Source organism: Miniopterus schreibersii, assembly GCF_964146895.1.
Source record: "Miniopterus schreibersii genome assembly, chromosome: 2".
In the NCBI taxonomy this organism is placed as follows: Eukaryota; Metazoa; Chordata; class Mammalia; order Chiroptera; family Miniopteridae; genus Miniopterus; species Miniopterus schreibersii.
This window is the reverse complement of record NC_138102.1, coordinates 86,022,215-86,037,058: the sequence shown is the minus strand read 5'-3', so window position 1 is coordinate 86,037,058 and position 14,844 is coordinate 86,022,215. Positions and strand designations below refer to the sequence as shown.

Below are 14,844 nucleotides of genomic sequence, written 5' to 3'. Positions count from 1 at the left end.
AGCACATAGATTGGATGTGGGAGGTAAAGGAGTATTTCAGTTGCTTCAGGTCACTCCCTTTATAGCCATTGCTGTCTTGTTTCTTCTAACTCAGGTTAGATTTTGGTCTCTCTTGCTCCACTGCAAAAAATAAGGCTGAAGAGATGGGATGGGAGGAAAGAACTCACAGCCAGATCTGTTGGGTTTTGAGGAGTGATTTTCCTTTTCCTTGAAAGGGAAAAAAGCTTTTTTCACTAGTATATTTAAAGCTCCCCAGCTATAGGGAGGTAACAATTTTGAATAACTGCCACTGCAACACAGAATGCTCAGAGAACCAGAACTTAAACTCTGCACTTCTGAAATTTACTGTTGGCCACTGAGTCCCTGTGGTGTTTCAAAGGAATATTGGGTGCTGCAAATAGGAACTGAATGGGTAAACTTATTAAACCCATTAAACCTGTGATTGGTGTTTTTCTTTCATTTTAGAGACTAAATGTGAGCTGACCACCCCACAAAATGCTAACCCTCAGAACGGAAGACTAATTGTATTTGGAGAAAGGCCCTTTGAAGAGGTAATTAAGGTAAAATGAGATCATATGGGTGAGCCTTAATCCACTATGACTGAAGTCCTTATAGAAAGAGGAAATCAGGAAACAGAAACAGAGAAGAAAGACCATATGAAGACACAGGGAGAAGCTGGACATCTGCTGGCCAAGGAGAGAGGTTCAGAAGAAAGCAGTTATAACTGATAACACCTTGATCTTAGACTTCTAGACACTAAAACTGAGAAAATAAATGTTTTTTAATCTACCAAGTCTGTAGTATTTGTTACAGGAGCCCTGGCAAACTGATAAATATACCAGCCAAACCCAAGTAACTCAGATTAATATAATGAAAAGGATACTTGCTAGACTAGAAATTTAGAGATCTGAAATACATTCCTACAGTTGGGCAACTTAAAAAGTGAGATTAAATTAGTAACTTTTCTGTGCCTAGGTTTACATATCTGAAATCCAGAAAATCTTTGAAATCGTATCAAGCACTGGCATATCAGTATTTTACTATTCAATTAACAGTCTTATTTAAAATATAGTACTCCAGATTAATACAAAAATTACAATCTAAACACAATGGGGTACTCTTTATTCTAATAAATCAACTAAATCTTCACAAAGTACATATCCTGTTTTCCAGATAAAGTTACTTCTTCTGAGAAGATGGTGGGGGGTTTAGATCTTTTTTTTTAATGTTTTAATTTATCTTTATTGTGGAATTACAGATGCCCCCCTTTCCCCACATTGATCCCAACACTACACTGCCCCCACGCACTATTGTCTGTGTCCATTGGTTATGCATGTTTTTAGATTAATCTCTCCCCACCCAATCACTCATCCCAATCTTCCCTCTGAGATTTGTCAGTCTATCACACACTTCTAAGTCTCCAGATCTATTTTGTTCATTAGATTCTATATAGGAGTAAGATTATGTGATACTTGTCTTTCTCTGACTGGCTTATTTCACTTAACATAATACTCCCTAGGTCCCACCATGTTGTCTCAAAGGGTAAGGGATCCTTCCTTTTTACAGCTGTGTAATATTCCATGGTATAAATTTCAGAGAAGCAGCTTGATATGATTTCAGTCTCCTTGAACTTGTAGAGACTTGATTTGTGTTCTAATGTGGTAGATCTTTGAGAATGTCACACATGCAATTGAGAAGAATGTATATTCAGTAGCACTGGGGTGAAATGTTCTATATATATCAATTAAGTCCATTTGATCTAGTGTGTCATCTAGCATCACTGTTCCCTGTTGATTTTTTGTCTGGAAGATCTATCCAGTAAAGTTAGTGGGGTGTTAAAGTCCCTACTATTACTGTACTGATGTCAATATCTCTGTTAAAGTCGTCCAGAATTATTTTTTCAGCCTATTGTTCTGAGGTGGGTCTCTTGAAGACAGCATATATTTGGGTAATGTATTCCTACCCATTCAGCTATCCTACATCCACTGACTGGAACACTTAATCCATTTACACTTAAGGTTATTATTGATAGGTACTTATCTATTGCCATTTTAATCCTTTATGCCTATGTTTCTCTATTTCTTGCTCTTATTACAAGCAGTCCCTTTAACAGTTCTTGCAATGCTGGTTTGGTAATGATAAACTCCTTTACCCTTTTCTTGCTGGGAAGCTCTTTATTTCACCATCTATCTTGAGTGGAAATCTTGCTGGATAGAGTAGTCTTGGTTTCAGATCCTTGTTTTGCATTACCTTGAATGCTTCGCTTCATTCCCTTCTGCCCTGTAGAGTTTCTGTTGAGAAATCAGCTGACAGTCTTATGGGAGCTCCTTTTTAGGTAACAGATTGTTTTTCTTATCTTGCCTTTAAAATTCTAACTTTTGGCTTTTTAATTATGATGTCTCTCGGTGTGAGCATCTTTGGGTTCCTCCTGCTTGGGACTCTCTGTGCCTCCTAAACTTGTGTGTCTTCTTCCTTCACCAGGTTAGGAAAGCTTTCTGCCATTATTTCTTCAAACAGTTTCTCTAACCCTTGCTTGTTTTCTTCATCTTCTGATACTCCTATGATATGGATATTGTTACATTTCATGTTGTCCCACAGCTCCCTTAAACTGTCCTGTTTTTAAATTGCTTTTCCTTTTTGGTTCTTTGCTTGAGTGATTTTTTTCTATCCTCTGTCTTCTAATTCACTGATCCAATCCTCAGCTTCCCGCAATCTGCAGTTCATTCCTTCAAATGTATTTATTTCTACTATGTCATTCTTAATTTTCTTCAGTTTCCATATCTTTTCTCATGCTGTTGAGCATTCTTATAATCAGTATTCTGAACTCTATATCTGATAGATTGCTTATCTCCACTTCATTTGGCTCTTCTGGAGAATTATCTTGTTCTTTCATTTGGGGCATTTTTGCCTCCCCATTTTGGCTGCCTGTTTTGGTTTATTTCTATGTATTAGGTAGATCTGTAAGAACTCCCAGTCTTTTGGATGGTCTCTGGTGCAGGCGAATGTCAGAAGCTGTTTGTGAGTGGCCTTGAGAACCATTTGAACCTTTCAGCACTCCACAGCATGTCACTCCCTCTGCTGGGGATCTGTGCATTTGAAAAGGACCAAGAAGCATACCAACTTATGCTTTTCCAAGCCTTGGATCCAGAAGCAAATCAGGCAAAGACTTAAATCACCCAGAAGCTGGTGGTAATTTAGTCTCTTAATGAGTCTCAGGCTGTAGAAACTCCTCAGGGTGAGGCAAGAGGTTTGTAAGGGATGGGGCAATTGCTTCTCCCCACTCCCCCCCCTCCCCAAAAGCTGCCTGGATATTAAATGACTGGCTGAGAAAGATGTCCTCTGCCATATGGGGGAATGACTCAGCACACAAGTCCTGATGGGTGCCCTCAGAGTTCTTTTTCCAGAGCCTGCCACCATGGATTCTCCTCACAATGCACTAGTCCACTCTGCCTTCGCTCTGCCAGAGCTCAAGGTGAGTGGCAGCACATAAAACTTTGTGCACTTGCCCTTGAAGAGAGTGCCTCAATTTCCAGCTGCATGTTCCTGGCGGACAAACCCTGGGGGCTGCTTTTCACTGCCACATGTTTTGTGGGCACCTTTCTCAGTACTGGTGCTCTGGGATGGGGAGCTCACCTTGGGGTTTAGACCCCAGAGTTCTCAGTGGGAACCCCCAACAGCTGAGATATTCCTCTGGGACTTCACCTGCTGCCTGTGGAATTCTGTCCAGCCCTCTCAAGCCTCCACACTTCCTACCAGTCTCTATGTGGTCTCCACTTTACATCCTTAGTTATAAGGGTTCTCTCCAGCTAGTCTTCAGTTGATTATTCAGGATGATTTGTCTATATTTTAGTTGTAATTATAGTTTGGTCCTGGGAGAGTGTTAGTGTAGCTACCACTTAATTTGCCGCCATCTTGGAATTCTCATAAAGTTAATTCTTGACTTCAGGTTTTAGAAAATAGGGCATATATGAATTTCGAGAAAGTATTTACACATATATTTTTTAGTAGTAACTCAAACGAAGCAGTTGTTTATTTCATTAAGAAGTAGTCTATCAATTAGCAAATATATTAAAAATAACAGTACTTTTATCCAGCTCCTACAAAACAAACTCCTATATTTCATTAAAATTGTTTCTTCAACTCTGTGGTAATGTTTACAATTTGCCTTCCAAAGTATGTGCTGACAATAAAATGCATTTAATTTGTTGCCATACTGATTTCCATTAATTATTTAGGCAATTTTTACCAGAAGAACAAATTTTTCCCCATGATTTGTGGTGTTTAAACCATTGCTATAAAGTCAATGCATTATTTAGGATTAGGTTTACTGACACATAACATAAAAACCCAAAATAAGTCAATGCATTATTTAGGATTAGGTTTACTGACACATAACATAAAAACCCAAACAATACAATAAAGATTATATAGATGTGTGTATTTGTAAATATATGTTGTATATGTATATATACAAGTATATATACAAATATATATACAAATATATATATGTGTATATATATGTATATGTATACATAAAAAGTGTATGCACACTTACATGCATACATATGAAAAGCGGAGCATGCTAAAATATCTATTAGTTTCTTTCTATAGTTCATATATTTCTTAGGTGTCACCTCTAAACCAGTAGTATCCAATATAAATATAATGCAAGTCACATATGTAATTTTAAATATTCTATTAGCCACATTAAAAGAAAAATGTAAAAAGAAACAGGAGATATTAATTTGTATTTTATTTCACACACTATGTCTAAAGTATCATTTCAACATGTAATAAGTATTTGAAATTATAAATGATAGTTTACATTTTTATATCAAGTCTTTGAAATCAATTGTGCATTTCATGCTTTCAGAACATTTCACGTGTTCACTAGCCACATGTGGCTAGTGGCTACCACACAACTGTACGCTTCTAGACAAATCTAGCCATCTTTCAAACCTCAATCCAAGCAACATGACTTTTATGAAGCCTTCCCTTGACTCCATTGTACATTTCTCCCTTCAGTATGGCCCACTATGCCTTAATTTATTTCTATTATAGAATTTACACATTTCATTGCCTGCATTTGTCCTCCACTACAACAGTATAAACTCCATGCCTAACATTACATAAAGTCAGTATTCAATAAATATTTTTTGAATAAAATAGATATGTGGTCAGAGATGCAGTTATGCTAAATATGAGTATATATATTCAGACCCAACAGAAAAGTATTTAAAAGGGGCAAGGAGCCCTAAGGAAAGATAACCATGAACAAAGAACTAAATCTGCAAATTAAATATAGTAATTGATTTTATATAATTAAATCAAGTAAAAAATAAGTCAACTGTAGAATATGATTCAATAACAGGGTATATTAAGCATTAATAGCTAACTATCATAACATAAAGCAAAACTTTTATAAGGTCTCAGAAATAAACTACATAAATAGCACCTTTCTTTAAAAATTAATAACACATGCCACAAATGTACATAATTATTAAATTTTAATATCATAAACTACCTCCCCATTGTATATCTTTATTCCTTTTACAAAGATAATAAATTAAGGCTCTAAGATACAGAATGCATTATCATATTGATCCAAAACCTCAATCACTCTCACTGAAACTATAATCACTATTGTAAATGTCTATGTTCTGTATTTTCTAAGTAGGTCATCTTAAATTTATTTCAGAGTTTGGAAGCATAATTTTTCAATGTAATTGGGTCCAGCTGTCATTCTTAATGACAGTTTGACATGCAGTAACTAAAATACATTAGTTTACCTTTCAGAGTACAGATGACTAACAACTATTAAAAATCATTTCTTAATTAAAAAGCGCAATATAATTAATTTTTTAAAAATTTGCCTAAAACCTATTTGCTCAACATACTTCCTATAAAAGTATCTAAGTATTTCACAGAGAAAAATGTGAAATTTTTCATAACTACTCCACCCAATGTTAAAATAAGTCAATATTCCTACAAATGAATGTTGTTTTTTTAAATATATTTTTATTGATTTCAGAGAGAGGAAGGTAGAGGGAGAGATAGAAACATCAATGATGAGAGAGAGTCATTGATAGGCTGCCTCCTGCACACCCCCTGCTGGGGATCAGCCTGAAACCTGGGCATGTGCCCTGACCAGGAATCAGACCACAATCTCCTGGATCATGGGTTGATTCTCAACCGCTGAGCCACGCTGGCGAAGCTAAATGAATGCTTTTGATCCTAAGGCCTGAATGAGGAAATGTGAATGGTTCAAAACAATTCCATGACCATCAGGCAATCTTGTAGAACCATGACTAATTAGTTCAGCTAGTTACTGTGTGGTATTAATGAAACTGAGGAAATGGTTATATTTCCATTTGAATCTAAACTTAGTACAGTATAGTCAATGGTTAAAAGACTGCACCTACAATCCTACCCAATAAGACAGATGTCTGCTGGGGGACGACTTCAACAATTATATCAACAAAACAAGCATGTGAAAAAATTAATACCTAAAAAGATTTCACACTTTGGCATGATACCATTATAACTAGCTAGTTATTAATAATAGGGAAGGAGTAAAGGGAAGGACAGACACTATAGGCATGTCATTTGGGCAGCTTCACCAGGAAGCTGCAATTTCACATTCCCCAGGAAACATCAGCCTATTCCCTGCAAATATTGGGGGAAGAATCCAACCAAGGAAAGATAGATGCATGCCCAGTAAAGTTGGGGTGACTAGAGAAGGTGCCTGTCAGTCAAATGTGGGGACAGAGATGGTTGGCCAGAATTGGTGTGGCCACTGCAAGCACTTGAAGATTTGGGAATACATAATCCCCTAAACAAAGAAAGTCTCTTTCTTGTTACTTTTGGTCTGCTTGGCTTATGGCTCTTGTTGCTCTTGGCTCTTGTTGCTCCAGGCACAATCTCTTGGTTCCCTTGCATTTGTCCTTATGGCCCATGGACATGCAGACAAACCCCACAATCAATGGACTAATGGACTGCAGCAGAGAAACACAAAATAAACTAGCCTGATGCTTGAATGGACCAGGCTCCCACATGGAAAGGAAACTCTAGACACTGGCTCTGGTTTTAGATCTAATGAAGCCCCAGCTACATTTCTTTTATGCCTGGTCTAAGGGGGTAAATGGGACTTTGGAAACACAGTGTCAAAATTCCACGGAAATAAAGCTTTCTACCACATCTCATCCTCCCACAGAGGCCTCCAGGAATTCTTATTCTTATACTGCAAGAGACCCACCCCCAGCAGCAACAGGGAGAGATGAGCCCCTCTCCTATCCTATGACAAGCACATTTTATTCATAGAAAGAGATACTCCAAAGAAACTTACAATATGAAGTCACACTTTGGTAAAGGTGAATAATTAAATCTCAACTTTAAAAACCATGACAATATGCTACTTTATGAATAGTTGTTGCATTATTACATATTAATATTATTTGATCTAGCTTCTAACATTTTCTGCAATTTTATTCTAATCTTGTAATGCTGGTAAATGAAAAACTTTAATTTACAGAAAGGTAAAATGTATGTAAAAAAATAAAATAACTCAAGGAATACATGCAAGATATGTAACCAATATAAAAGTTATTAATGAACTATTAATTTACAAACTAGGTCTTCGAAACTTGGTATGTAATTTATATTTAAAGCACATCTCAATTCTTACTAGGGACATTACAAATGCTCAATAGCCACGAAAAGCACTCGCTTTTACTCTCAATAGTATAGCTATAGACAAACAAAAAGAAAGGGTGATGGGGTACTTTTGAACAAGTAGTAAATATATAAAATGACAAACATACAATGAGAAAAATCTTTTGATATACTTAATAGGGGCATAAATATAGCCATGACTGATAAATCTTTAATAATTATAATAATCTAGCATTACACTGCAATGGTGTAAAAGGAGATAAAATATACCATTTCCTAAAAATACAAAAATAATGCAATATATAGATGATGTATGATATATGAAACTCATTATGTCATTAATCAATGTCACCCCAATAATTTTTTTAAAAAATACAGTAATAAAGTGTTAAAACTAAAGTGTCATCTTTAGAAGATGTATACTACATAAATGAGTCTAACCAGACTTGGACATGCTCTCTAGAAGCTTGTAACTACACAGGTAAGATGAAAGATGAATTTTAGAAAAAAGGATTTTTTTATTTTAAAACACAGATTGTTTAATGCAAGCACATTAACAAACAACCTCTTAAGTAAAAATAAATTAGCAGTGTTCTGTTTTTTTAAAGGAGAAGTTAAGGTAAAATCACCACTGAATATTCCATAAGAAATTGAAATCACTGTAACAAAATACCTGCTGTCTCCCATAAATAATTAATTTTTTAGGTGACAAGAAAAATTATTCATATATCAGTGCTCCTGATCTTTCTTTCCCTGTACCTACTCAACAGAATTCTGGCATAGTATGCTGAGTCTCTTCACTTTCCCCACCCTCTGACACTGTCTTGTCAGTGTAAATGAAGATTATTTTAGGCTTTGCAATATAGGGAGAACAAAGAGAAGTACTAGGGTTAGAGCTGGGTGCTGAGTCTTTCAGAAAAGTTCCAGGACAAGAAAACAAAGAACTGTACTATGGGAACACAGCAAATGAGAGAGAAAAAAGTAAATTTTTAAAGAAATATTACTATAGTCTCCATCTCTATTCCTCATAATATACAAGAAATAGGAGTAAAGAACCTGAGTCACGCAGAAATTACTTCTGCTTATTGGAGATTGTTCATTTGGTTCCATAAACACAAAGACTGGTCCATGTGGATCATGAGTTTATGAATGTAAAATACAAATATAGCCTCAGAGTTTCTCATCTGTCTTGCCAATGGAGACTAGTTTCAATCAAAAACTCTTACTTACTCTTTGATGACAAATGCTAAGTGAAATAAGCCAGAAAGAAAAGGACAAATACTGTATAATTACACTTATGAGGTACCTATAGTCAAACTCACAGACATGAAAAGCATAATGGTGGTCACCAGGACCCGGGTGAGGAAAACTTGGAATTTAACTAGGGAGTTATTGTTTAATGAACACAGAGTTTCATTTTGGGAATAAGAAAAACCTCCGGAGATGAATGGTGATGATGGTTGCACAACAATGTTAATGTATTTAATTAGTGCCACTAAACTGCATAATTAAAAAAGGTTTAACTGGTCAATTTTAGGTTATTTATATTTCACTACAAAAAAAAGATCAAGTGACACTTCTCTTTCTCAGACTGGCTTATTTCACTTAGCATAATACACTCTACACCCATCCTTGCTGTCTCAAAGGGTAAGGGATCCTTCGTTTTTACAGCTGCATAGTATTCCACTGTGTAATGTCCCAGAAGATGCTTGATATGATTTCAATCTTCTTGAACTTGCAGAGACTTGTTTTGTGTCCTAACATGTGGTCTATCTTTGGGAATGTCCCATGTGCACTTGAGGAGAATGTCTATTCTGCAGCTTTGGAGTAGCATGTTCTATAAATGTCAATTAAATCCATCTGATCTAGTGTGTGATTTAGAGTCACTATTTCCTGGTTGATTTTTTTGTCTGGAAGATCTATCCAGTAAAGTCAAGAGGGTGTTAAAGTCCCCTATGGTGACTGTATTGCTGTTGATCTCTCCTTTAAAGTCCTCCAGAAGTTAGTATTTTTTCCCAACCTGTGAGTCTTTTGTTCTGAGAATGGTCTCTTGTAGATAGAATATATTTGAGTCCTATTTCCTTATCCATTGTTTTGATTGGGACATTTAACCCATTTATATTTAAGGTTATTATTGATAGGTACTTATCTATTGCCACTTTGTTTATTTACATCTATGTTTCTCATTCTATTTCAACTTATTACAGCCGCCCCTTTAACATTTCTTGCAATAGTGGTTTGGCGGTGAAAACCTTTCTTTGTCTGGAAAGCTATTTCACCATCTATTTTGAATGACAGCCTTGCTGGATAGGGTAGTCTTGGTTTCAGATCCTTGCTTCTCATTACCTTGAATACTTCATGCAGTTCCCTTCTAGCCTGTAGAGATTCTGATGAGAAGTCAGCTGACAGCCCTATAGGAGCTCCTTTGTAGGTAACAGATTGCTTTTCTCTTGCTGCCTTTAATATCTTTTGTCTTGAATTTTTGGCATTTTATGATGTGTCTGGGCATGAGCCTTTGAGTTCTTGCTTGGGACTCTCTGTGCCTCCTGAACTTGTGTGACTTTTTCCTTCACCAGATTAGGGACGTTTTCTGCCATTATTTCTTTAAACGGGTTCTCTAACCCTTGCTTAATTTTGACCTCTTCTGGCACTCCTATGATGAGAATATAGTTATGTTCCATGTTGTCCCAAAGCTCCCTTAAACTGTCCTGTTTTGGGGGGTTTTTTTTTGGTTCTCTGATTGTTGTTTTTTCAACCATCTTCTAATTGGCTGATCATATCCTCAGTTTCCCCAATCTGCTGTTCATTCCTTACAATGTTGTTGTTTTTATTTCTATTATGTCATTCTTAATTTCCTTCAGTTTCTATATATTTTTCATGCCGTTGAGCATTTTTATCATCAGTATTCTGAACTCTATATATCTGATAAATTGCTTACCTCCACTTCATTTAGCTTTTCTTCTGGAGAATTCTAGTGCTCTTTCATTTGGGGCTTGTTTTTTTGCCTCCCCATTTTGGCTGCCTGTTTGGATTTCTGTGTATTAGTAAGATCTGCTAGGACTCTCAGTCTTTTGGATGGTCTCTCACAAAGCCAATGTCATATGCTGTTTATGACTGGCCTTGAGTACCCTGTTTGAAGTTTTCCACACTCCACAGCTTCTGGTTTCTTCTGCTGGGGCTGGTTGAGTTTGGACAGGAACAAAATATGCACCAAGATCTGCTTTTCCAAGCCCTGGATCCTGAAGCAAATTGGGCAAAGACTCAAAGCACCCAGAGGCTGAAATTCAGCCTCTTACAGAGCCTCAGACTGTAGAATCCACAGGGTGGGGTAGCTGATATGTTATTAGTCTCTGAAGAATCCTCAGGGCTGTAGAAACTCCACAGAGTGGGGCCAGAGGTTTACCAGCAGGGTGGGGCAATTTCTGCCCTGCCCCCCCCCCCTTAAGCTGCTTGGAAAGTAAATGTCTGCCTGAGAAAGATGTCCTCTGCCATATGGGGGAATGACTCAGATAGGTGCCCTCTGAGATCTATTCCCCCAGCCTGCCCTCCCTGGATCCTCCTCACACTGCTCCAGTCCACTGTGCCTTCCCTCCACCAGAGCCCAAGGTGAGTGGCTGCACATGAAACTTTGTGTGCTGGCCCTTTAAGAGGGTCCTGCATTTCCAGCCTTCTTTCCCTTGCAGAGAGAAACCCTGCTGCTTTTCACAACCAGATGGGTGGGTGGGGAGAGATTAACATGAGAATTTATATTCATATATGCATAACCCACGGATATAGATAATAGTGGGGTGAAGGCCTGGGGGGAGGGGGGAGGGGGGAGGGGAAGGGGATCAATTAAGGGAAAAGGGGGACATCTGTAATACTTTCAACAATAAAGATAAATTTCAAATAAAATAAAAAAGAAAATTTTTTTAAAAAGAAAAGAAAAACACTCTTACAGACTTCTAAAGCCACAGTTTGAGCCCTGTCTGGTGTGGCTCAGAGAGAGCATTGTCTTATACACTAAAAGGCTGCAGGTTCGATTTCCAATCAGGGCACACACCTAGGTTGCAGGTTCAATCAGGTTCAGCGCACCTACAGGAGGTAACCCATTGATGTTTCTTCCACACATTAATGTTTCTTTCGCCCTCTCCTCTCTCTCTCCTCCCTCCCTTCCTCACTCTCTAAAACCAATTTAAAAAAATTTTTTTAACATATTCTCAGGTGAGGGTTAAAAAAAATAGTTTGGCCCTGGCTGGGTGGCTCAGTTGGTTGGAGTGTCGTCCCATACACCAAAAGGTTGAGTGTTCAATTCCCAGTCAGGAAACATACACAGGTGATAGATGTTTCTCTTTCACATCAATGTTTCTTTTTTTCCCTTCCTCTCTTTCTTAAACCAATAAATCAATTAAAACATATCCTTGGGTGATGATTAAAAAATAGTTTATTAAAATATTCATGCTTATTTGTTGAAAATAAGTATGCTGATATATAAATTATTTAAAGACAACTGACAGTGTAATATAGTAGCTAAATTAATGTAGCATATAGAAAATAGTCTTTAAATGTTAAAATTCAAAAGATTCACTTGGAAATACTCACTTGTCAGTGACAGCACCTATATCCTTTCTTGGTTGGATATAGTAAAGAACAACATTTTCAAATGTTACAGTTTCATAAGAATACTGTTTTAAACTGCATGATGTTTTGCTTCCTGAAAATTATCTGTGATGGTTCAGAGATTAATAGAGAAACAGAGCAATTCAACATGAACAAAGGGCTTCAGAAAAAATATCTGGTAACACCATACCTTATGTCTACTCTATAATCCTAGTCTCATAACCTCCCCTTATTTAAGGTAGGGATTATGCAATTATTTTTTATATGGCCAATGTGTACCTTGACTCTGGCAACAGAACACTAGGCTAGGATCACTCACTACTTTATCCTCACCTGAAGATATTTTTTTCCATTGCTTTTTCAGAGAGAGTAGAAGGGAAAGAGGGAGGGAGGGAGGGAGGGAGGGAGGGAGGGAGGGAGGGAGGGAGGGAGGGAGGGAGGGAGGGAGGGGAGGAGAGGAAGAGAGGAGAAACATGGATGTAAGAAAGACATATCTATTGGTTGCCCCCCACACAGGCCCCAATCGGGGGGGGGGGGGGGGGAGCAAATCCTCAACCCAGGTACACACCCTTGACTGGGAATCAAACCCGTGACCCTTTGGTGATAGGTTGACACTCTAACCACTGAGCAACACCAGCCAGGGCTCACTACTTTATTTAACTATATTTTAAGTATTCTGAGCATGCCTGAGTTTTAAAAGTTGGGGGAGTCATACTTTTAGATTAAAACTATAAACTATAACCCCAAATGGGCTGGCATAAAGTGAAACCATAGGCAACAAGATAAAATTTAAAAAGCACCGACTAAGAGGAATCTAGGTGTTAAATTCCAAGTCTGTGAAGGACTGGAGGATCTTCAACCTCCCTGTGTTTCTTACCTCGCTTCCACAAGTGATAAGAGTGTGGCCATTCACCAGATGTGAAGATGCTATGACTACTCACTCATTTGAAATATCCAGAAAACTTTCTTTTAAACATAACCCATGCATATATACACCTAAATACGTCGATCTTACTCTCTCAAAAAAAAAAATTTCAAATGTTAAAAAGAGTTAAACTCAGGAACTAAAAGAACCAGAACAGCTAGAAAATAGAAGATTTGAACCCAAGTCAGAAGTGTTCAAAATAACAAAACTAAATCAAAGGTAAAAAAATCTTCATTCAAAAAAAAATTTCACTAAGCAACACAAAAGTTCAGATTCTATGTTAAGTTGAATAAGATAATGTTCTGATCTCAAAGGATTCAGAGTCTCTAGGTTTGTCTGACAAGTAAACAAAATTTAACACAGAATATGCAAGTGCCAATTTGAAGTATGTACAAAAAAAATGTTATGGGAGAACAAAGATGGGAGGAAGAGCTTTTAGGGGTAGATCAGGGAAGATGTCACTTAAGTGGTGACAAGAGCTCAATCCTGTATATAAACAGGAGTTCTTTAGGCAAAAATCAAAGAACATGGTGACTTCAGAAGTGCAATAATTATTACCAAGTAATGGTCAACACAGTATAAAAAATATTCTCCCACTGATGATTCACATCTCATAAAATGTTAAAAATAATTTAAATACTTCATTTAAATTCAAGGACTTTGAAAAGATCATCAAGTTATAGAGAATTAGTACAAATCAAGTAAAATGATTCTATGACATTTTATAATAAAATATTTCCTATATAATTAAAGCTGAAAACACTTCTCTATTAAGATACCAGATTTAGTTTAACTTACAAAGTCAATGACTATTTTTATTTCATTGAAGATTTTATATTCCAGGTCAAGAAGATAAAATGAGATAATGCAGATTATATGCTTAACATATAGTGCTTGGCAAAGATTCAGGAAATATAAGCATATTCTATCACCTTCATCGTGATCATCAAAGGTAATGGTATATTTTAAAGAACAGAACTGGAATATCTAGCTCTGAGTCTCATTTCTGCAACTAAACTGCTTTCCAACCTTGCACAAGCCTCTTACCTTCAGCCACTGTTTACTTATTATATTAAAGTAAACCACATTTACTTCGAAGGGGGTGGGAAAGGATATTAAAACCAAAAGGTATGAAACTAAACCCAATCTATAAAAGCCAATTCCCTCCCCATAGGTGAAAAAGTTTTAAACAACAGTAGAAATAACATATATACCATTTTAAAATCAGCTGTAGTTTATTTCTCTCAGAAAAGTGTTTGCTAAAGATAAATAAACCTAGACATTCATACTTCCATAAAATTTGCTATTAATCAGTTTGCTCTACTTTAGTATGCTGAGAGAGGAATCACAATTATTAGAAATTATATTATCTAGACTATAGTATAACCCCACCTATAACTCATTTGTCTTATTCAAGAAAATATGGTATATGGGGCGGTTCATATAATTAATGCTGATATATAAGAAATCTAATTTATATATATAATATATTAATACATACTATTACTCTAGCTCACAGTAATATCTAAAGTATCCACATTTTGCTAGTTACCATTTATAATACTGTATAACCAATTATTCCTAAAAACTCAAAGTTATTTACAATACAGTTCTTGCTAAATCACTTTTGTGTACAAATCTATCAACCT

The 14,844-nt window shown here is 36.5% G+C and overlaps 1 protein-coding gene across 1 annotated transcript in view; it reads right to left on the bottom strand.

Annotated features, from left to right (window-relative positions):
* The window catches only part of NBEA (neurobeachin), an 817,699-nt gene that overhangs the window by 792,529 nt on the left and 10,326 nt on the right, over positions 1-14,844 (bottom strand). The gene's annotated exons all lie outside the window — the stretch shown is intronic.